Source organism: Platichthys flesus, chromosome 11, assembly GCF_949316205.1.
Source record: "Platichthys flesus chromosome 11, fPlaFle2.1, whole genome shotgun sequence".
Taxonomy (NCBI): Eukaryota; Metazoa; Chordata; class Actinopteri; order Pleuronectiformes; family Pleuronectidae; genus Platichthys; species Platichthys flesus.
The window spans coordinates 3721484-3743125 of NC_084955.1; the positions used below are offsets into that span (position 1 = coordinate 3721484).

General features: G+C 44.0%; 14 non-coding genes across 14 annotated transcripts; all 14 read left to right on the plus strand.

Annotated features, from left to right (window-relative positions):
- Positions 1–342: 342 nt before the first annotated feature.
- Positions 343–415, plus strand: trnak-uuu (transfer RNA lysine (anticodon UUU)). The gene has a single exon. It is a non-coding gene; the product is annotated as a tRNA-Lys (tRNA).
- Positions 416–1351: 936 nt separating this feature from the next.
- Positions 1352–1424, plus strand: trnak-uuu (transfer RNA lysine (anticodon UUU)). The gene has a single exon. It is a non-coding gene; the product is annotated as a tRNA-Lys (tRNA).
- Positions 1425–2360: 936 nt separating this feature from the next.
- Positions 2361–2433, plus strand: trnak-uuu (transfer RNA lysine (anticodon UUU)). The gene has a single exon. It is a non-coding gene; the product is annotated as a tRNA-Lys (tRNA).
- A 433-nt stretch (positions 2434–2866) lies between these two features.
- On the plus strand, positions 2867–2939 carry trnak-uuu (transfer RNA lysine (anticodon UUU)). The gene has a single exon. It is a non-coding gene; the product is annotated as a tRNA-Lys (tRNA).
- A 1656-nt stretch (positions 2940–4595) lies between these two features.
- trnak-uuu (transfer RNA lysine (anticodon UUU)) lies at positions 4596–4665 on the plus strand. Its single transcript has one exon. It is a non-coding gene; the product is annotated as a tRNA-Lys (tRNA).
- Positions 4666–5099: 434 nt separating this feature from the next.
- On the plus strand, positions 5100–5172 carry trnak-uuu (transfer RNA lysine (anticodon UUU)). The gene has a single exon. It is a non-coding gene; the product is annotated as a tRNA-Lys (tRNA).
- Positions 5173–5605: 433 nt separating this feature from the next.
- On the plus strand, positions 5606–5678 carry trnak-uuu (transfer RNA lysine (anticodon UUU)). Its single transcript has one exon. It is a non-coding gene; the product is annotated as a tRNA-Lys (tRNA).
- A 433-nt stretch (positions 5679–6111) lies between these two features.
- trnak-uuu (transfer RNA lysine (anticodon UUU)) lies at positions 6112–6184 on the plus strand. Its single transcript has one exon. It is a non-coding gene; the product is annotated as a tRNA-Lys (tRNA).
- Positions 6185–7120: 936 nt separating this feature from the next.
- trnak-uuu (transfer RNA lysine (anticodon UUU)) lies at positions 7121–7193 on the plus strand. Its single transcript has one exon. It is a non-coding gene; the product is annotated as a tRNA-Lys (tRNA).
- A 938-nt stretch (positions 7194–8131) lies between these two features.
- trnak-uuu (transfer RNA lysine (anticodon UUU)) lies at positions 8132–8204 on the plus strand. The gene has a single exon. It is a non-coding gene; the product is annotated as a tRNA-Lys (tRNA).
- A 433-nt stretch (positions 8205–8637) lies between these two features.
- On the plus strand, positions 8638–8710 carry trnak-uuu (transfer RNA lysine (anticodon UUU)). The gene has a single exon. It is a non-coding gene; the product is annotated as a tRNA-Lys (tRNA).
- Positions 8711–9647: 937 nt separating this feature from the next.
- Positions 9648–9720, plus strand: trnak-uuu (transfer RNA lysine (anticodon UUU)). Its single transcript has one exon. It is a non-coding gene; the product is annotated as a tRNA-Lys (tRNA).
- Positions 9721–10297: 577 nt separating this feature from the next.
- Positions 10298–10370, plus strand: trnak-uuu (transfer RNA lysine (anticodon UUU)). Its single transcript has one exon. It is a non-coding gene; the product is annotated as a tRNA-Lys (tRNA).
- A 433-nt stretch (positions 10371–10803) lies between these two features.
- On the plus strand, positions 10804–10873 carry trnak-uuu (transfer RNA lysine (anticodon UUU)). The gene has a single exon. It is a non-coding gene; the product is annotated as a tRNA-Lys (tRNA).
- Positions 10874–21642: the final 10769 nt, after the last annotated feature.

The following is a 21642-nucleotide window of genomic DNA, read 5'->3' on the forward strand; positions in this document are numbered from 1 at the left end:
TATATACCCTCAAAGTTATCCAAGATGGAGGTTTATAGGTGAGTTGAGGCATTTTTCACGCTGGATCTGTATCCTCTGAAGAGTGTATGTCATCACAGGAATCCTTGAATCAAGTCAATAATCCTGCCAGTATAGATTTTTCCTTTGATTTAGACTCAACTTGGACTGTGGGCCTGTTGTACTTCAACTACCCAGAAGTACTTGTTTATCTTTGCCATACATGCCCTTCATTAACCCAATTGTAAGAAGTGGTAATTTGTTGTTGTTGGAAGTCCTGTATATGTAAGTAAATGGAATTTGGACTTTTGTTCAATCTTTCATCGAACGGTTTTGGAACTCGAAGCCTGGATAGCTCAGACGGTAGACCATCAGACTTTTAATCTGAGGGTCCAGGGTTCAAGTTCCTGTTCAGGCTATATATTCCTCTTATCGGACTTATATGGACAATACTGTTAGGTACGGTATTAAAAAACAAGTTCTGTACCACTGTCATGTCTTTGGATGCTTATATACCCTCAAAGTTATCCAAGATGGAGGTTTATAGGTGAGTTGAGGCATTTTTCACGCTGGATCTGTATCCTCTGAAGAGTGTATGTCATCACACGAATCCTTGAATCCAGTCAATAATCCTGCCAGTATAGATTTTTCCTTTGATTTAGACTCACCTTGGATTGTGGGCCTGTTGTAGCAAAACTCCCCAGAAGTACTTGTTTTTCTTTGCCATACATGCCCTTCATTAACCCAATTGTAAGAAGTGGTAATTTGTTGTTGTTGGAAGTCCTGTATATATAAGTAAATTGAATTTGGACTTTTGTTCAATGTTTCATCGAACGGGTGTAGCACTCGAAGCCTGGAGAGCTCAGGTAGAGCATCAGACTTTTAATCTGAGGGTCCAGGGTTCAAGTCCCTGTTCAGGCGATATATTCCTCTTATTGGACTTATATGGACAATACTAGTAGGTAGGGTATTGAAAAACAAGTTCTGTACCACTGTCATGTCTTTGGATGCTTATATACCCTCAAAGTTATCCAAGATGGAGGTTTATAGGTGAGTTGAGGCATTTTTCACGCTGGATCTGTATCCTCTGAAGAGTGTATGTCATCACAGGAATCCTTGAATCAAGTCAATAATCCTGCCAGTATAGATTTTTCCTTTGATTTAGACTCAACTTGGACTGTGGGCCTGTTGTACTTCAACTACCCAGAAGTACTTGTTTATCTTTGCCATACATGCCCTTCATTAACCCAATTGTAAGAAGTGGTAATTTGTTGTTGTTGGAAGTCCTGTATATGTAAGTAAATGGAATTTGGACTTTTGTTCAATCTTTCATCGAACGGTTTTGGAACTCGAAGCCTGGATAGCTCAGACGGTAGACCATCAGACTTTTAATCTGAGGGTCCAGGGTTCAAGTTCCTGTTCAGGCTATATATTCCTCTTATCGGACTTATATGGACAATACTGTTAGGTACGGTATTAAAAAACAAGTTCTGTACCACTGTCATGTCTTTGGATGCTTATATACCCTCAAAGTTATCCAAGATGGAGGTTTATAGGTGAGTTGAGGCATTTTTCACGCTGGATCTGTATCCTCTGAAGAGTGTATGTCATCACACGAATCCTTGAATCCAGTCAATAATCCTGCCAGTATAGATTTTTCCTTTGATTTAGACTCACCTTGGATTGTGGGCCTGTTGTAGCAAAACTCCCCAGAAGTACTTGTTTTTCTTTGCCATACATGCCCTTCATTAACCCAATTGTAAGAAGTGGTAATTTGTTGTTGTTGGAAGTCCTGTATATATAAGTAAATGGAATTTGGACTTTTGTTCAATGTTTCATCGAACGGGTGTAGCACTCGAAGCCTGGAGAGCTCAGGTAGAGCATCAGACTTTTAATCTGAGGGTCCAGGGTTCAAGTCCCTGTTCAGGCGATATATTCCTCTTATTGGACTTATATGGACAATACTAGTAGGTAGGGTATTGAAAAACAAGTTCTGTACCACTGTCATGTCTTTGGATGCTTATATACCCTCAAAGTTATCCAAGATGGAGGTTTATAGGTGAGTTGAGGCATTTTTCACGCTGGATCTGTATCCTCTGAAGAGTGTATGTCATCACAGGAATCCTTGAATCAAGTCAATAATCCTGCCAGTATAGATTTTTCCTTTGATTTAGACTCACCTTGGATTGTGGGCCTGTTGTACCAAAACTCCCCAGAAGTACTTGTTTTTCTTTGCCATACATGCCCTTCATTAACCCAATTGTAAGAAGTGGTAATTTGTTGTTGTTGGAAGTCCTGTATATGTAAGTAAATGGAATTTGGATTTATGTTCAATCTTTCATCGAACGGTTGTGGAACTCGAAGCCTGGATAGCTCAGACGGTACAGCATCAGACTTTTAATCTGAGGGTCCAGGGTTCAAGTCCCTGTTCAGGCTATATATTCCTCTCATCGGACTTATATGGACAATACTATTAGGCAGGGTATTAAAAAACAAGATCTCTACCACTGTCATGTCTTTGGATGCTTATATACCCTCAAAGTTATCCAAGATGGAGGTTTATAGGTGAGTTGAGGCACTCTTCACGCTGGATCTATATCCTCTGAAGAATGTATGTCATCACAGGAATCCTTGAATCAAGTCAATAATCCTGCCAGTATAGATTTTTCCTTTGATTTAGACTCAACTTGGGCTGTGGGCCTGTTGTACTTCAACTACCCAGAAGTACTTGTTTATCTTTGCCATACATGCCCTTCATTAACCCAATTGTAAGAAGTGGTAATTTGTTGTTGTTGGAAGTCCTGTATATGTAAGTAAATGGAATTTGGACTTTTGTTCAATCTTTCATCGAACGGTTGTAGCACTCGAGGTCTGGATAGCTCAGACGGTAGAGCATCAGACTTTTAATCTGAGGATCCAGGGTTCAAGTCCCTGTTCAGGCGATATATTCCTCTTATTGGACTTATATGGACAATACTATTAGGTAGGGTATTAAAAAAACAAGTTCTGTACCACTGTCATGTCTTTGAATGCTTATATACCCTCAAAGTTATCCAAGTTGTAGGTTTATAGGTGAGTTGAGTCATTTTTCACGCTGGATCTGTATCCTCTGAAGCAGTGGTTCTCAACCTTTTTTCAGTGACGTACCCCCTTCGAAGAGAAAATTTTGCAGAGTACCCCCTAACCAGCGCAAAGCATTTTAAAACTCCATCAATGTCCATAACATTGCTCATTTTTAGTGGTCTCTCTTGAACTATTTCGAAATAAAAAGATATAAAAAATAACTATTATTATCTCAATATAAATAAAGATTTGTGCACATCAAAATAATTATCAACTTAAAGTGACCTCTTTTGGGATCATAATAAATATATGTTCTCAAACTGAACTCATGAACTTAATTATAGCTAAACACTTCTTCCCAAAAAATAAATCATTAACTTAGTTTTAAATAAAAGATTAGCTCAAAACATTTTTTCAATATTTATCATCTTAAAATATCTTCTTTAAGGATCGAAAAAAATACTGACAGGTAGCTTGTTTCCCTCTGCTTCGGGGAGGCTTTTCGCATCGTGTCTTGAGATGACCTGAATTCAGAAAGTTTCCTCTTAAAAAACTCAGGTGGCTTACCAACATGACTTTCATGTTTTGTCTGGAGATACCGCTGAAGATGTGGTGGCTTAATGCCACTGTTGGCTAATCTCTCCCCACAGAAAAAACAAAAAGTGTAAATAACCCAATCTATGTTATTGTTAATATTGTTGAAGTGTCTTTCTGTTATTTTATTGTGAAATATTTGCTCGCTTTAAGGTCATACAATTTCATTTCCGGTTTTGTATTACATGCTTTTATTTTGAAAGGGTACCGGTAGAGACGCGGACTTGTTATGAATGATTAACTTCACAACGGAAAACTTTTACGTTTTAGCAAGGCTCCGAAGATGCACAAGCTCTCACGGTGTTGTTTAGGGAAGGCTCTCTGCTCTGGTTTCGCTTTCTTTGGTACTTGTCCCTCCGTGTTTCAGCAGCATTGCTGTTTTCAAGGCAGGTGATGACAGGTGACGACAGGTGGCGTGTGCCAGGTTGGGTCAAACTACGGTATGGGGGAGATTCTGTTTTTTTAGGATAATTAAATTGAAAAGCCTACTGAATATAAAATTTAGTTCATGAACTTACACTTATATTTTATTGAATGTTTGTTAAATAACAATTTTTCAAGGATTTTTGAATGGATGCTAATTTTAAATATATAAAAACAAAATCTCAAGTACCCCCTGGAGTACCTTCAAGTACCCCCAGGGGTACGCGTACCCCCATTTGAGAATCACCGCTCTGAAGAGTGTATGTCATCACAGGAATCCTTGAATCAAGTCAATAATCCTGCCAGAATAGATTTTTCCTTTGATTTAGACTCAACTTGGGCTGTGGGCCTGTTTTACCACAACTACCCAGAAGTACTTGTTTTTCTTTGCCATACATGCCCTTCATTAACCCAACTGTAAGAAGTGGTAATTTGTTGTTGTTGGAAGTCCTGTATATAAAAGAAAATGGAATTTGGACTTTTGTTCAATGTTTCATCGAACGGGTGAAGCACTCGAAGCCTGGATAGCTCAGGTAGAGCATCAGTCTTTTAATCTGAGGGTCCAGGGTTCAAGTCCCTGTTCAGGCGATATATTCCTCTTATTGGACTTATATGGACAATACTATTAGGTAGGGTATTAAAAAAACAAGTTCTGTACCACTGTCATGTCTTTGGATGCTTATATACCCTGAAAGTTATCCAAGATGGAGGTTTATAGGTGAGTTGAGTCATTTTTCACGCTGGATCTGTTTCCTCTGAAAAGTGTATGTCATCACAGGAATCCTTGAATCAAGTCAATAATCCTGCCAGTATAGATTTTTCCTTTGATTTACACGCACCTTGGATTGTGGGCCTGTTGTACCAAAACTCCCCAGAAGTACTTGTTTTTCTTTGCCATACATGCCCTTCATTAACCCAATTGTAAGAAGTGGTAATTTGTTGTTGTTGGAAGTCCTGTATATGTAAGTAAATGGAATTTGGACTTTTGTTCAATCTTTCATCGAACGGTTTTGGAACTCGAAGCCTGGATAGCTCAGACGGTAGAGCATCAGACTTTTAATCTGAGGGTCCAGGGTTCAAGTCCCTGTTCAGGCGATATATTCCTCTTATTGGACTTATATGGACAATACTATTAGGTAGGGTATTGAAAAACAAGTTCTGTACCACTGTCATGTCTTTGGATGCTTATATACCCTCAAAGTTATCCAAGATGGAGGTTTATAGGTGAGTTGAGGCATTTTTCACGCTGGATCTGTATCCTCTGAAGAGTGTATGTCATCACAAGAATCCTTGAATCAAGTCAATAATCCTGCCAGTATAGATTTTTCCTTTGATTTAGACTCACCTTGGATTGTGGGCCTGTTGTACCAAAACCTCCCAGAAGAACTTGTTTTTCTTTGCCATACATGCCCTTCATTAACCCAATTGTAAGAAGTGGTAATTTGTTGTTGTTGGAAGTCCTGTATATGTAAGTAAATGGAATTTGGACTTTTGTTCAATCTTTCATCGAACGGTTTTCGAACTCGAAGCCTGGATAGCTCAGACGGTAGACCATCAGACTTTTAATCTGAGGGTCCAGGGTTCAAGTCCCTGTTCAGGCTATATATTCCTCTTATCGGACTTATATGGACAACACTGTTAGGTACGGTATTAAAAAACAAGTTCTGTACCACTGTCATGTCTTTGGATGCTTATATACCCTCAAAGTTATCCAAGATGGAGGTTTATAGGTGAGTTGAGGCATTTTTCACGCTGTATCTGTATCCTCTGAAGAGTGTATGTCATCACACGAATCCTTGAATCAAGTCAATAATCCTGCCAGTATAGATTTTTCCTTTGATTTAGACTCACCTTGGATTGTGGGCCTGTTGTACCAAAACTCCCCAGAAGTACTTGTTTTTCTTTGCCATACATGCCCTTCATTAACCCAATTGTAAGAAGTGGTAATTTGTTGTTGTTGGAAGTCCTGTATATATAAGTAAATGGAATTTGGACTTTTGTTCAATCTTTCATCGAACGGTTGTAGAACTCGTGGCCTGGATAGCTCAGACGGTAGAGCATCAGACTTTTAATCTGAGGGTCCAGGGTTCAAGTCCCTGTTCAGGCGATATATTCCTCTTATTGGACTTATATGGACAATACTATTAGGTAGGGTATTGAAAAACAAGTTCTGTACCACTGTCATGTCTTTGGATGCTTATATACCCTCAAAGTTATCCAAGATGGAGGTTTATAGGTGAGTTGAGGCATTTTTCACGCTGGATCTGTATCCTCTGAAGAGTGTATGTCATCACACGAATCCTTGAATCCAGTCAATAATCCTGCCAGTATAGATTTTTCCTTTGATTTAGACTCACCTTGGATTGTGGGCCTGTTGTAGCAAAACTCCCCAGAAGTACTTGTTTTTCTTTGCCATACATGCCCTTCATTAACCCAATTGTAAGAAGTGGTAATTTGTTGTTGTTGGAAGTCCTGTATATATAAGTAAATGGAATTTGGACTTTTGTTCAATGTTTCATCGAACGGGTGTAGCACTCGAAGCCTGGAGAGCTCAGGTAGAGCATCAGACTTTTAATCTGAGGGTCCAGGGTTCAAGTCCCTGTTCAGGCGATATATTCCTCTTATTGGACTTATATGGACAATACTATTAGGCAGGGTATTAAAAAACAAGATCTCTACCACTGTCATGTCTTTGGATGCTTATATACCCTCAAAGTTATCCAAGATGGAGGTTTATAGGTGAGTTGAGGCACTCTTCACGCTGGATCTATATCCTCTGAAGAATGTATGTCATCACAGGAATCCTTGAATCAAGTCAATAATCCTGCCAGTATAGATTTTTCCTTTGATTTAGACTCAACTTGGGCTGTGGGCCTGTTGTACTTCAACTACCCAGAAGTACTTGTTTATCTTTGCCATACATGCCCTTCATTAACCCAATTGTAAGAAGTGGTAATTTGTTGTTGTTGGAAGTCCTGTATATGTAAGTAAATGGAATTTGGACTTTTGTTCAATCTTTCATCGAACGGTTGTAGCACTCGAGGTCTGGATAGCTCAGACGGTAGAGCATCAGACTTTTAATCTGAGGATCCAGGGTTCAAGTCCCTGTTCAGGCGATATATTCCTCTTATTGGACTTATATGGACAATACTATTAGGTAGGGTATTAAAAAAACAAGTTCTGTACCACTGTCATGTCTTTGGATGCTTATATACCCTCAAAGTTATCCAAGTTGTAGGTTTATAGGTGAGTTGAGTCATTTTTCACGCTGGATCTGTATCCTCTGAAGAGTGTATGTCATCACAGGAATCCTTGAATCAAGTCAATAATCCTGCCAGAATAGATTTTTCCTTTGATTTAGACTCAACTTGGGCTGTGGGCCTGTTTTACCACAACTACCCAGAAGTACTTGTTTTTCTTTGCCATACATGCCCTTCATTAACCCAACTGTAAGAAGTGGTAATTTGTTGTTGTTGGAAGTCCTGTATATAAAAGAAAATGGAATTTGGACTTTTGTTCAATGTTTCATCGAACGGGTGAAGCACTCGAAGCCTGGCTAGCTCAGGTAGAGCATCAGTCTTTTAATCTGAGGGTCCAGGGTTCAAGTCCCTGTTCAGGCGATATATTCCTCTTATTGGACTTATATGGACAATACTATTAGGTAGGGTATTAAAAAAACAAGTTCTGTACCACTGTCATGTCTTTGGATGCTTATATACCCTGAAAGTTATCCAAGATGGAGGTTTATAGGTGAGTTGAGTCATTTTTCACGCTGGATCTGTATCCTCTGAAAAGTGTATGTCATCACAGGAATCCTTGAATCAAGTCAATAATCCTGCCAGTATAGATTTTTCCTTTGATTTAGACTCACCTTGGATTGTGGGCCTGTTGTACCAAAACTCCCCAGAAGTACTTGTTTTTCTTTGCCATACATGCCCTTCATTAACCCAATTGTAAGAAGTGGTAATTTGTTGTTGTTGGAAGTCCTGTATATGTAAGTAAATGGAATTTGGACTTTTGTTCAATCTTTCATCGAACGGTTTTGGAACTCGAAGCCTGGATAGCTCAGACGGTAGACCATCAGACTTTTAATCTGAGGGTCCAGGGTTCAAGTCCCTGTTCAGGCTATATATTCCTCTTATCGGACTTATATGGACAACACTGTTAGGTACGGTATTAAAAAACAAGTTCTGTACCACTGTCATGTCTTTGGATGCTTATATACCCTCAAAGTTATCCAAGATGGAGGTTTATAGGTGAGTTGAGGCATTTTTCACGCTGTATCTGTATCCTCTGAAGAGTGTATGTCATCACAGGAATCCTTGAATCAAGTCAATAATCCTGCCAGTATAGATTTTTCCTTTGATTTAGACTCACCTTGGATTGTGGGCCTGTTGTACCAAAACTCCCCAGAAGTACTTGTTTTTCTTTGCCATACATGCCCTTCATTAACCCAACTGTAAGAAGTGGTAATTTGTTGTTGTTGGAAGTCCTGTATATATAAGTAAATGGAATTTGGACTTTTGTTCAATCTTTCATCGAACGGTTGTAGAACTCGTGGCCTGGATAGCTCAGACGGTAGAGCATCAGACATTTAATCTGAGGGTCCAGGGTTCAAGTCCCTGTTCAGGCGATATATTCCTCTTATTGGACTTATATGGACAATACTATTAGGTAGGGTATTGAAAAACAAGTTCTGTACCACTGTCATGTCTTTGGATGCTTATATACCCTCAAAGTTATCCAAGATGGAGGTTTATAGGTGAGTTGAGGCATTTTTTCACGCTGGATCTGTATCCTCTGAAGAGTGTATGTCATCACACGAATCCTTGAATCCAGTCAATAATCCTGCCAGTATAGATTTTTCCTTTGATTTAGACTCACCTTGGATTGTGGGCCTGTTGTAGCAAAACTCCCCAGAAGTACTTGTTTTTCTTTGCCATACATGCCCTTCATTAACCCAATTGTAAGAAGTGGTAATTTGTTGTTGTTGGAAGTCCTGTATATATAAGTAAATGGAATTTGGACTTTTGTTCAATGTTTCATCGAACGGGTGTAGCACTCGAAGCCTGGAGAGCTCAGGTAGAGCATCAGACTTTTAATCTGAGGGTCCAGGGTTCAAGTCCCTGTTCAGGCGATATATTCCTCTTATTGGACTTATATGGACAATACTAGTAGGTAGGGTATTGAAAAACAAGTTCTGTACCACTGTCATGTCTTTGGATGCTTATATACCCTCAAAGTTATCCAAGATGGAGGTTTATAGGTGAGTTGAGGCATTTTTCACGCTGGATCTGTATCCTCTGAAGAGTGTATGTCATCACAGGAATCCTTGAATCAAGTCAATAATCCTGCCAGTATAGATTTTTCCTTTGATTTAGACTCACCTTGGATTGTGGGCCTGTTGTACCAAAACTCCCCAGAAGTACTTGTTTTTCTTTGCCATACATTCCCTTCATTAACCCAATTGTAAGAAGTGGTAATTTGTTGTTGTTGGAAGTCCTGTATATGTAAGTAAATGGAATTTGGATTTATGTTCAATCTTTCCTCGAACGGTTGTGGAACTCGAAGCCTGGATAGCTCAGACGGTACAGCATCAGACTTTTAATCTGAGGGTCCAGGGTTCAAGTCCCTGTTCAGGCTATATATTCCTCTCATCGGACTTATATGGACAATACTATTAGGCAGGGTATTAAAAAACAAGATCTCTACCACTGTCATGTCTTTGGATGCTTATATACCCTCAAAGTTATCCAAGATGGAGGTTTATAGGTGAGTTGAGGCACTCTTCACGCTGGATCTATATCCTCCGAAGAATGTATGTCATCACAGGAATCCTTGAATCAAGTCAATAATCCTGCCAGTATAGATTTTTCCTTTGATTTAGACTCAACTTGGGCTGTGGGCCTGTTGTACTTCAACTACCCAGAAGTACTTGTTTATCTTTGCCATACATGCCCTTCATTAACCCAATTGTAAGAAGTGGTAATTTGTTGTTGTTGGAAGTCCTGTATATGTAAGTAAATGGAATTTGGACTTTTGTTCAATCTTTCATCGAACGGTTGTAGCACTCGAGGCCTTGTTTATCTTTGCCATACATGCCCTTCATTAACCCAATTGTAAGAAGTGGTAATTTGTTGTTGTTGGAAGTCCTGTATATGTAAGTAAATGGAATTTGGACTTTTGTTCAATCTTTCATCGAACGGTTGTAGCACTCAAGGTCTGGATAGCTCAGACGGTAGAGCATCAGACTTTTAATCTGAGGGTCCAGGGTTCAAGTCCCTGTTCAGGTGATATATTCCTCTTATCGGACTTATATGGACAATACTGTTAGGTACGGTATTAAAAAACAAGTTCTGTACCACTGTCATGTCTTTGGATGCTTATATACCCTCAAAGTTATCCAAGATGGAGGTTTATAGGTGAGTTGAGGCATTTTTCACGCTGGATCTGTATCCTCTGAAGAGTGTATGTCATCACACGAATCCTTGAATCAAGTCAATAATCCTGCCAGTATAGATTTTTCCTTTGATTTAGACTCACCTTGGATTGTGGGCCTGTTGTAGCAAAACTCCCCAGAAGTACTTGTTTTTCTTTGCCATACATGCCCTTCATTAACCCAATTGTAAGAAGTGGTAATTTGTTGTTGTTGGAAGTCCTGTATATATAAGAAAATGGAATTTGGACTTTTGTTCAATGTTTCATCGAACGGGTGTAGCACTCGAAGCCTGGATAGCTCAGGTAGAGCATCAGACTTTTAATCTGAGGGTCCAGGGTTCAAGTCCCTGTTCAGGCGATATATTCCTCTTATTGGACTTATATGGACAATACTATTAGGTAGGGTATTAAAAAAACAAGTTCTGTACCACTGTCATGTCTTTGGATGCTTATATACCCTGAAAGTTATCCAAGATGGAGGTTTATAGGTGAGTTGAGTCATTTTTCACGCTGGATCTGTATCCTCTGAAAAGTGTATGTCATCACAGGAATCCTTGAATCAAGTCAATAATCCTGCCAGTATAGATTTTTCCTTTGATTTACACGCACCTTGGATTGTGGGCCTGTTGTACCAAAACTCCCCAGAAGTACTTGTTTTTCTTTGCCATACATGCCCTTCATTAACCCAATTGTAAGAAGTGGTAATTTGTTGTTGTTGGAAGTCCTGTATATGTAAGTAAATGGAATTTGGACTTATGTTCAATCTTTCATCGAACGGTTGTAGAACTCGAAGCCTGGGGAGCATCGCACCAGATTGAGCCTTTAGACTACAGGAGCATTGCACCCGATTGGGCCTTTACACTAAAATTGCATCGCCATTAGACTAAAGGAGCATCGCACCCGATTGGGCCTTTAGAGTAAAGGTGCATCCCCTTTAGACTAAAGGAGCATCGCACCCGATTGGGCCTTTAGACTAATGGTGCATCGCCTTTAGACTAAAGGAGCATCGCACCCGATTGGGCCTTTAGACTAAAGGAGCATCGCACCTGATTGGGCCTTTACACTAAAGGTGCATCGCCTTTAGACTAAAGGAGCATCGCGCCCGATTTGGCCTTTAGACCAAAGGAGCATCGCACCCGATTGGAACTTTAGACCAAAGGAGCATCTCACCCGATTGGGCCTTTAGACTAAAGGTGAATCGCCTTTAGACTAAAGGAGCATCGCACCCGACTGAACCTTTAGACTAAAGGTGCATCGCCTTTAGACTTAAGGAGCATCGCACCCGATTGGGCCTTTGGACTTAAGGTGCATCGCCTTTAGACTAAAGGAGCATCGCACCCAATTGGGCCTTTACACGAAAAGTGCATGGCCTTTAGACTAAAGGAGCATCGCACCCGATTGTGCCTTTAGACTACAGGAGCATCACGCCCGATTGGGCCTTTAGACTAAAGGTGCATCGCCTTTAGACAGCATCGCAACCGAATGGGCCTTTAGACTAAAGGAGCATCGCACCCGATTGGGCCTTTAGACTAAAGGTGCATCGCCTTTAGACTAAATGAGCATGGCACCCGATTGGGCCTTTAGACTAAAGGAGCATCGCACCCGATTGGGCCTTTAGACCAAAGGAGCAACGCCTTTAGACTAAAGGAGCATCGCACACGATTAGGCCTTTACACTGAAGGTGCATCGCCTTTAGACTAAAGGAGCATTGCGACCGATTTGGCCTTTAGACCAAAGAAGCATCGCACCCGATTGGGCCTTTACGCTAAAATTGCATCGCCTTTAGAGTAAAGCCTTTAAACAGCATCGCACCCGAATGGGCCTTTAGACTAAAGTTGCATCACCTTTAGACTAAAGGAACATCGCACCCGATTGGGTCTTTAGACTAACGGTGCATCACCTTTAGACTAAAGGAGCATCGCACCCGATTGGGCCTTTAGACGAAAGGAGCATCGCACCCGATTGGGCCTTTACACAAAAGGTGCATCGCCTTTAGACTAAAGGAGCGTCGCGCCCGATTTGGCCTTTAAACCAAAGGAGCATCGCACCCGATTGGGCCTTTAGACCAAAGGAGCATCGCACCCGATTGGGCCTTTAGACTAAAGGAGCATGGAACCCGATTGGGCCTTTAGACTAAAGGTGAATCGCCTTTAGACTAAAGTAGCATCGCACCCGATTAGGCCTTTAGACCAAAGGAGCATCGAACCCGATTGGCTAGACCAAAGGAGCATCTCACCCGATTGGGCCTTTAGACTATAGGAGCATGGAACCCGATTGGGCCTTTAGACCAAAGTTGAATCGCCTTTAGACTAAAGTAGCATCGCACCCGATTAGGCCTTTAGACTAAAGGTGCATCGCCTTTAGACTAAAGGAGCATCGCACCCGATTGGGCCTTTCGACTAATGGTGCATCGCCTTTAGACTAAAGGAGCATCGCACCCGATTGGGCCTTTAGACTAAAGGAGCATCGCACCCTATTGGGCCTTTACACTAAAGGTGCATCGCCTTTAGACTAAAGGAGCATCGCGCCCGATTTGGCCTTTAGACTAAAGGAACATCGCACCCGATTGGGCCTTTAGACTAACCGTGCATCGCCTTTAGACTAAAGGAGCATCGCACCCGATTGGGCCTTTAGACTAAAGGAGCATCGCACCCGATTGGGCCTTTACACAAAAGGTGCATCGCCTTTAGACTAAAGGAGCGTCGCGCCCGATTTGGCCTTTAAACCAAAGGAGCATCGCACCCGATTGGGCCTTTAGACCAAAGGAGCATCGCACCCGATTGGGCCTTTAGACTAAAGGAGCATGGAACCCGATTGGGCCTTTAGACTAAAGGTGAATCGCCTTTAGACTAAAGTAGCGTCGCACCCGATTAGGCCTTTAGACCAAAGGAGCATCGAACCCGATTAGGCCTTTAGACCAAAGGAGCATCTCACCCGATTGGGCCTTTAGACTATAGGAGCATGGAACCCGATTGGGCCTTTAGACCAAAGTTGAATCGCCTTTAGACTAAAGTAGCATCGCACCCGATTAGGCCTTTAGACTAAAGGCGCATCGCCTTTAGACTAAAGGAGCATCGCACCCGATTGGGCCTTTCGACTAATGGTGCATCGCCTTTAGACTAAAGGAGCATCGCACCCGATTGGGCCTTTAGACTAAAGGAGCATCGCACCCTATAGGGCCTTTACACTAAAGATGCATCGCCTTTAGACTAAAGGAGCATCGCGCCCGATTTGGCCTTTAGACCAAAGGAGCATCGCACCCGATTGGGCCTTTACACTAAAGGAGCATCGCCTTTAGACTAAAGGAGCATCGCACCCGACTTTACCTTTAGACTAAAGGTGCATCGCCTTTAGAGTAAAGGAGCATCGCACCCGATTGGGCCTTTAGACTACAGGAGCGTCGCACCCAATTGGGCCTTTACCCTAAAATTGCATCGCGTTTAGACTAAAGCCTTTAGACAGCATCGCACCCGAATGGGCCTTTAGACTTAAGTTGCATCACCTTTAGACTAAAGGAACATCGCACCCGATTGGGCCTTTACACTAAAGGAGCATCGCCTTTAGACTAAAGGAGCATCGCACATGATTGGGCCTTTAGACTTAAGGTGCATCGCCTTTAGACTAAAGGAGCATCTCACGTAATTGGGCCTTTACACGAAAGGTGCATGGCCTTTAGACTAAAGGAGCATCGTACCCGATTGGGCCTTTAGACTACAGGAGCATCGCACCCGATTGGGCCTTTAGACTAAAGGTGCATTGCCTTTAGACTAAAGGAGCATCTCACGTAATTGGGCCTTTACACGAAAGGTGCATGGCCTTTAGACTAAAGGAGCATCGCACCCGATTGGGCCTTTAGACAACAGGAGAATCGCACCCGATTGGGCCTTTAGACTAAAGGTGCATTGCCTTTAGACTAAAGGAGCATCACACCCGATTGGGCCTTTAGACTAAAGGAGCATCGCACCAGATTGGGACTTTAGACTACAGGAGCATCGCACCCGATTGGGCCTTTACACTAAAATTGCATCGCCGTTAGACTAAAGGAGCATCGCACCCGATTGGGCCTTTAGAGTAAAGGTGCATCGCCTTCAGACTAAAGGAGCATCGCACCCGATTGGGCCTTTAGAGTAAAGGTCCATCGCCTTTAGACTAAAGGAGCATGGCACCCGATGGGCCTTTAGACTTAAGTTGCATCACCCTTAGACTAAAGGAACATCGCACCCGATTGGGCCTTTACACTAAAGGAGCATCGCCTTTAGACTAAAGGAGCATCGCACCCGATTGGGCCTTTAGACTTAAGGTGCATCGCCTTTAGACTAAAGGAGCATCTCACGTAATTGGGCCTTTATACGAAAGGTGCATGGCCTTTAGACTAAAGGAGCATCGCACCCGATTGGGCCTTTAGACTACAGGAGCATCGCACCCGATTGGGCCTTTAGACTAAAGGTGCGTTGCCTTTAGACTAAAGGAGCATCACACCCGATTGGGCCTTTATAGTAAAGGTCCATCGCCTTTAGACTAAAGGAGCATGGCACCCGATTTGGCCTTTAGACTAAAGGAGCATCGCACCCGATTGGGCCTTTAGACCAAAGGAACAACGCCTTTAGACTAAAGGAGCATCGCACACGATTAGGCCTTACACGAAAGGTGCATGGCCTTTAGACTAAAGGAGCATCGCACCCGATTGGGCCTTTAGACAACAGGAGCATCGCACCCGATTGGGCCTTTAGACTAAAGGTGCATTGCCTTTAGACTAAAGGAGCATCACACCCGATTGGGCCTTTAGACTAAAGGAGCATCGCACCAGATTGGGACTTTAGACTACAGGAGCATCGCACCCGATTGGGCCTTTACACTAAAATTGCATCGCCGTTAGACTAAAGGAGCATCGCACCCGATTGGGCCTTTAGAGTAAAGGTGCATCGCCTTCAGACTAAAGGAGCATCGCACCCGATTGGGCCTTTAGAGTAAAGGTCCATCGCCTTTAGACTAAAGGAGCATGGCACCCGATTGGGCCTTTAGACTTAAGTTGCATCACCCTTAGACTAAAGGAACATCGCACCCGATTGGGCCTTTACACTAAAGGAGCATCGCCTTTAGACTAAAGGAGCATCGCACCCGATTGGGCCTTTAGACTTAAGGTGCATCGCCTTTAGACTAAAGGAGCATCTCACGTAATTGGGCCTTTACACGAAAGGTGCATGGCCTTTAGACTAAAGGAGCATCTCACCCGATTGGGCCTTTAGACTACAGGAGCATCGCACCCGATTGGGCCTTTAGACTAAAGGTGCGTTGCCTTTAGACTAAAGGAGCATCACACCCGATTGGGCCTTTATAGTAAAGGTCCATCGCCTTTAGACTAAAGGAGCATGGCACCCGATTGGGCCTTTAGACTAAAGGAGCATCGCACCCGATTGGGCCTTTAGACCAAAGGAACAACGCCTTTAGACTAAAGGAGCATCGCACACGATTAGGCCTTACACTAAAGGTGCATGGCCTTTAGACTAAAGGAGCATCGCACCCGATTGGGCCTTTAGACAACAGGAGCATCGCACCCGATTGGGCCTTTAGACTAAAGGTGCATTGCCTTTAGACTAAAGGAGCATCACACCCGATTGGGCCTTTAGACTAAAGGAGCATCGCACCAGATTGGGACTTTAGACTACAGGAGCATCGCACCCGATTGGGCCTTTACACTAAAATTGCATCGCCGTTAGACTAAAGGAGCATCGCACCCGATTGGGCCTTTAGAGTAAAGGTGCATCGCCTTCAGACTAAAGGAGCATCGCACCCGATTGGGCCTTTAGAGTAAAGGTCCATCGCCTTTAGACTAAAGGAGCATGGCACCCGATTGGGCCTTTAGACTAAAGGAGCATCGCACCCGATTGGGCCTTTAGACCAAAGGAGCAACGCCTTTAGACTAAAGGAGCATCGCACACGATTAGGCCTTTACACTAAAGGTGTATCGCCTTTAGACTAAAGGAGCATTGCGACCGATTTGGCCTTTAGACCAAAGGAGCATCGCACCCGATTGGGCCTTTAGTGTAAAGGAGCATCAAACCCGATTGGGCCTTTAGACTAAAGGTGCATCGCCTTTAGACTAAAGCCTTTAGACAGCATCGCACCCGAATGGGCCTTTAGACTAAAGGAGCATCTCACCCGATTGGGCCTTTAGACTAAAGGAGCTTGGAACCCGATTGGGCCTTTACACGAAAGGTGCATGGCCTTTAGACTAAAGGAGCATCACACCCGACTGAACATTTAGACTACAGGAGCATCACATCCGATTGGGCCTTTACACTAAAATTGCATCGCCTTTAGACTAAAGCCTTTAGACAACATCGCACCCGAATGGGCCTTTAGACTAAAGGAGCGTCGCACCCGATTGGGCCTTTAGACTAAAGGTGCATTGCCTTTAGACTAAAGGAGCATCTCACCCGATTGGGCCTTTAGACCCGATTGGGCCTTTAGACCAAAGGAGCATCTCACCCGATTGGGCCTTTAGACTAAAGGAGCATCTCACCCGATTGGGCCTTTAGACTAAAGGTGCATCGCCTTTAGACTAAAGGAGCGTCGCACCCGTTTTGGCCTTTAAACTAAAGGAGCATCGCACCGGATTGGGCCTTTAGACTAATGGCGCATCGCCTTTAGAATAAAGTAGCGTCGCACCCGATTAGGCCTTTAGACTAAAGGTGCATCGCCTTTAGGCTAAAGGAGCATCGCACCCGATTTGGTCTTTAGACTAATGGTGCATCGCCTTTAGACTGAAGGAGCATCGCACCCGATTGGGCCTTTAGACTAAAGAAGCATTGCACCCGATTGGTTCTTTACACTAAAGGTGCATCGCCTTAAGACTAAAGGAGCATCGCGCCCGATTTGGCCTTTAGACCAAAGGAGCATCGCACCCGATTGGGCCTTTAGACCAAAGGAGCAACGCCTTTAGACTAAAGGAGCATCGCACCCGATTGGGCCTTTACACTAAAGGTGCATCGCCTTTAGACTAAAGGAGCATTGCGCCCGATTTGGCCTTTAGACCAAAGGAGCATCGCACCCGATTGGGCCTTTAGAGTAAAGGAGCATCGAACCCGATTGGGCCTTTAGACTAAAGGTGCATCGCCTTTAGACTAAAGGAGCGTCGCACCAGACTGAACCTTTTGACTAAAGGAGCATCGCACCCGATTGGGCCTTTAGACTACAGGAGCATTTCACCCGATTGGGCCTTTAGACTACAGGAGCATCGCACCCGATTGGGCCTTTAGACTAAAGGATTATCGCCCCCGATTGGGCCTTTAGACTAAAGGAGCATCGCACCCGATTGGGCCTTTAGACTAAAGGAGCAACGCACCCGATTGGGCCTTTAGACTAAAGGAGCAACGCGCCAAATTGGGCCTTTAGACTAAAGGAGCATCGCACCCGACTGAATCTTTTGACTAAAGGAGCATCGCACCCGATTGGGCCTTTAGACTACAGGATCATCGCACCCGATTGGGCCTTTAGACTAAAGGTGCATCACACCGATTGAGCATTTACATTAAAGGATTATCGCCCCCGATTGGGCCTTTAGACTAAAGGAGCATCGCACCCGATTGGAACTTTAGACTAAAGGAGCAACGCACCCGATTGAGCCTTTACCTTAAAGGATTATCGCCCCCGATTGGGCCTTTACATAAAAGGATTATCGCCCCCGAATGGGCCTTTAGACTACAGGAGCATCACACCCGATTGGGCCTTTACATTAAAGGATTATCGCGCTGATTGGGCCTTTAGACTAAAGGAGCATCGCACCTGATTGGGCCTTAAGACTAAAGGAGCAACGCACCCGATTGGGCCTTTAGACTAAAGGAGCAACGCACCCGATTGGGCCTTTAGACTAAAGGTGCATTGCCTTTAGACTAAAGGAGCATCTCACCCGATTGGGCGTCGAACCAGAGACGAACCAGAGACCTTTCTGCCCATAGTCCAAGTTTCTTAGCCTGGATGGCAGACGAATTTAGCCCCGCCCACAACATTTTAGGTCGGGAAGTTCGGTCTGTAGTCGCTCCGTTGAGGAGAAATTATGCCCGACCGGGCCAATCAGATTGTCAGGGCGGGCTTTATACGATGATGGACAGATGATCAACGGTAACGTAATCAACCACGTCATCAGAGTGCCCTTGGGTTGAATTCGTTTTCAACAAACATGCCTGCCACTGGAGAGCTGAGATGTGTAGATGCTGCCATTGAGTCTTTTTTAGAAGACATCGACAGCGCATTCATTTTGAAAGAGGAACAGAGAACGTGGAGGCTGCGCCAAAGCACCGCGCTAATCCTTATGGCGCCGGCGCTTGGCTGTTCACACCGGACACTGAAGCGACGCTGAACCGCCAGGCAGCGCTAATATCACCCGTTGATCCAGTAGATTAAAAGCATATACTTACTTGTTGCTCCAACATTAAGCAACAGCGTCCCAACATGTGTCCTCCTTGGTGTCTTTATATAACATGTTCCGAGGATCATACAACTCACTGTACTTCTCCACTTCAATTATTAATTTAATATCATCCATGTTGAAGAACCTCTCCGCTGTTTGCTCCGTTAAATGTCGGGTGTCGAGGGTAATTTACGTATTCTCCACTCAGGCCTATGTGGAGAATACGTAGCCCCCTCTCTCTCTCTTTTTATCTGTCTCACTGCTTGTGTGGCTGTAGTGGATGGGCAGAGGGGGACATTTAATAATGTAATTGGTCAAATTAAAACTCCAGGACAACAGAAGGGGACTTCAAAGTATGCGATGCATATTTGATCATTTATATCATATAAAATATGTCATCAATATCGTTTAAAATCGTTTTTCAGTGTGTTTCCTGGTGCGATACACTCGCGTCAAGCGCAAAAAATAGACTCGACGCCGAAACAATCGCTGCACGGCTTTGTGCCGGTCACCCCGAGCTGCGCCAAGGCTCCCTTGCGGTGCTTCAGCCTCCGGTGTGACCGGCACAAAGTTTTAACATGGGAGTGGATGGGAGCCAGCTGTAATTTAAGGCTTGGCGCTACGCTTCAGCGTCCGGTGTGAACCCGGCGTTAGTAAATAACTCACAATGTGTTGCTTAGCATTCGTCACATACTTCGTTGCTCTGATTGGTTGTAGGTCTATCCAATTGAGCGGAGAGAAATTTTATTTCCTGGTCAGTTGAAACACGCCCCATAATCCCAGCCCAATGGAGCGGTCTCAGACTCACATTCTGACTAGAATTGTGAGTCTGACAACGTCAAGCTACAAGTTTCTACCACTAGACCACCGCCTCTCCAAGTTCAGGCAAAGGTTGAAAGGCTGGCCTGGACTTGATATAAATGACAGCTTAAAAAGAGAGAAATTAGAGGATCCAGACCCAAATGTACAATGCTGAAATATCATGCATTGAAAACAAAACACAACACACTCCTGGAAACCTCTGCGCTCTGCGCGCACTCATCATCATCGCCTACTACCCCTTCTGGGGCTTAGGCCGCAAACAAGAGTTCTCCATGCATCCCGGTCCTGGGCCAACATCTCAAGCTGTCCCCAGGTGTAGCCTGTTTCGCGGCCGACCTCTCTTTCTTTTCCCTTGGGGATTCCACTTGAGGGACTGTCTTGTGGTGTTTGTGGCTGGTTTACGGAGAGTATGGCCTATCCATCTTCAATGTCGTTGGAGGATCTCTTTGTCCGCTGGCTTTTGGCTGGTACGTTCCCACAGTTCTTTGTTGCTGATGGTGTTAGGCCAGTGGATCTGGAGGATTCGTTGCAGACAGGTATTGATGAATGACTGGATTTTATTTGTTGTATTCACCGTAGTCCTCCATGTCTCAGCACCGTAGAGTAGGACTGACTTCACATTGCTGTTAAAGATCTTGATCTTTGTTGTGATGGCCAGGTCTTTTGCGCTCCAGATGTTTTTTAGTTGGAGGTACGCAACTCTGGCCTTGCCAATCCTGACTCTCACATCTGCATCTGTTCCACCCTGCTTGTTGACAATGCTGCCAAGTTAGGTGAACTCCTCAATCTCCTCCAGAGCTTCGCCTTCCAGCATGATGGATGCAGTGTTGGCAGAGTTGACTCTCATGACTTTGCTCTTCCCTCTGTGGATGTTGAGACCAAGGCGAGCGGAGTTGGTTGCGATGGTGCTGGTCTTTTCCTGCATCTGCTGCTGGGTATGAGAGAGAAGGGCCAAGTCATCTGCAAAGTCCAGGTCATCGAGCTGCGCCCACATTGTCCACTGTATGCCGTTTTTTCTTCCTGCTGTGGATTGCTTCGTTACCCAATCCATTGCCAGCAGGAACAGGAATGGCGATAGTAGGCACCCCTGTCTCACTACAGTTTGTACACTGAAGGCATCGGTAGGTTGTCCCTCGTGGATCACTCTGCAGGTCGTTCCCTCATAGGTGTTTCTGATGATGTTAGTTAATTTCTCTGAAGTTGATGAATAGCTGTGAATTCCACTCGAGTGACTGTTCCAGGATGATGCGCAGTGTAGCAATCTGGTCTGTACACGATCTGTCTTTGCGGAAGCCAGCCTGCTGGTCTCTAAGCTGGGGGTCAATCACATCCTTCATCCTGTCCAGTAAGATCCTGTAGAAGACCTTTCCTGGGATTGAGAGTAGCATGATCCCCCTATAATTTCCACAGTTGCTCAGGTCCCCTTTCTTTGGCATCTTCACAAGATAGCCCTCCTTCCATTTGCATGGGATGTTTTCCTCTTCCCACATCTTCTTGAAGAGAGGGTGGAGCATCTCTCCCATGGTCTCTGCGTTCGTCTTCAGTGCCTCGGCCGGGATGCTATCTGGTCCTGCAGCCTTGCCGTTTCTAAGTTTTTTAATGGCTTTCCTGATTTCCTCCCTTCTTGGTACGCTGAGGTCTATTGACAGATCCCTTTCTGCTTGTTGGATGTGTGGTGGGTCTTGTTGGGCTGGTCTATTGAGAAGTTCCTTGAAATGCTCCAACCATCTTTTCTTCTGTCCTTCCTCCCCCATTATTGGCTTTCCCTCTTTGTCCTTTACTGGTCTTGAGGTTTACTGGTCTTTCCTGCCAGGTTTTTGGTGGTGTCATACAGGTCCTTCAGATTCCCATGTCTGGCTGCTTCTTCTGCTTCTAATGCAAGGGCTTCTATATAG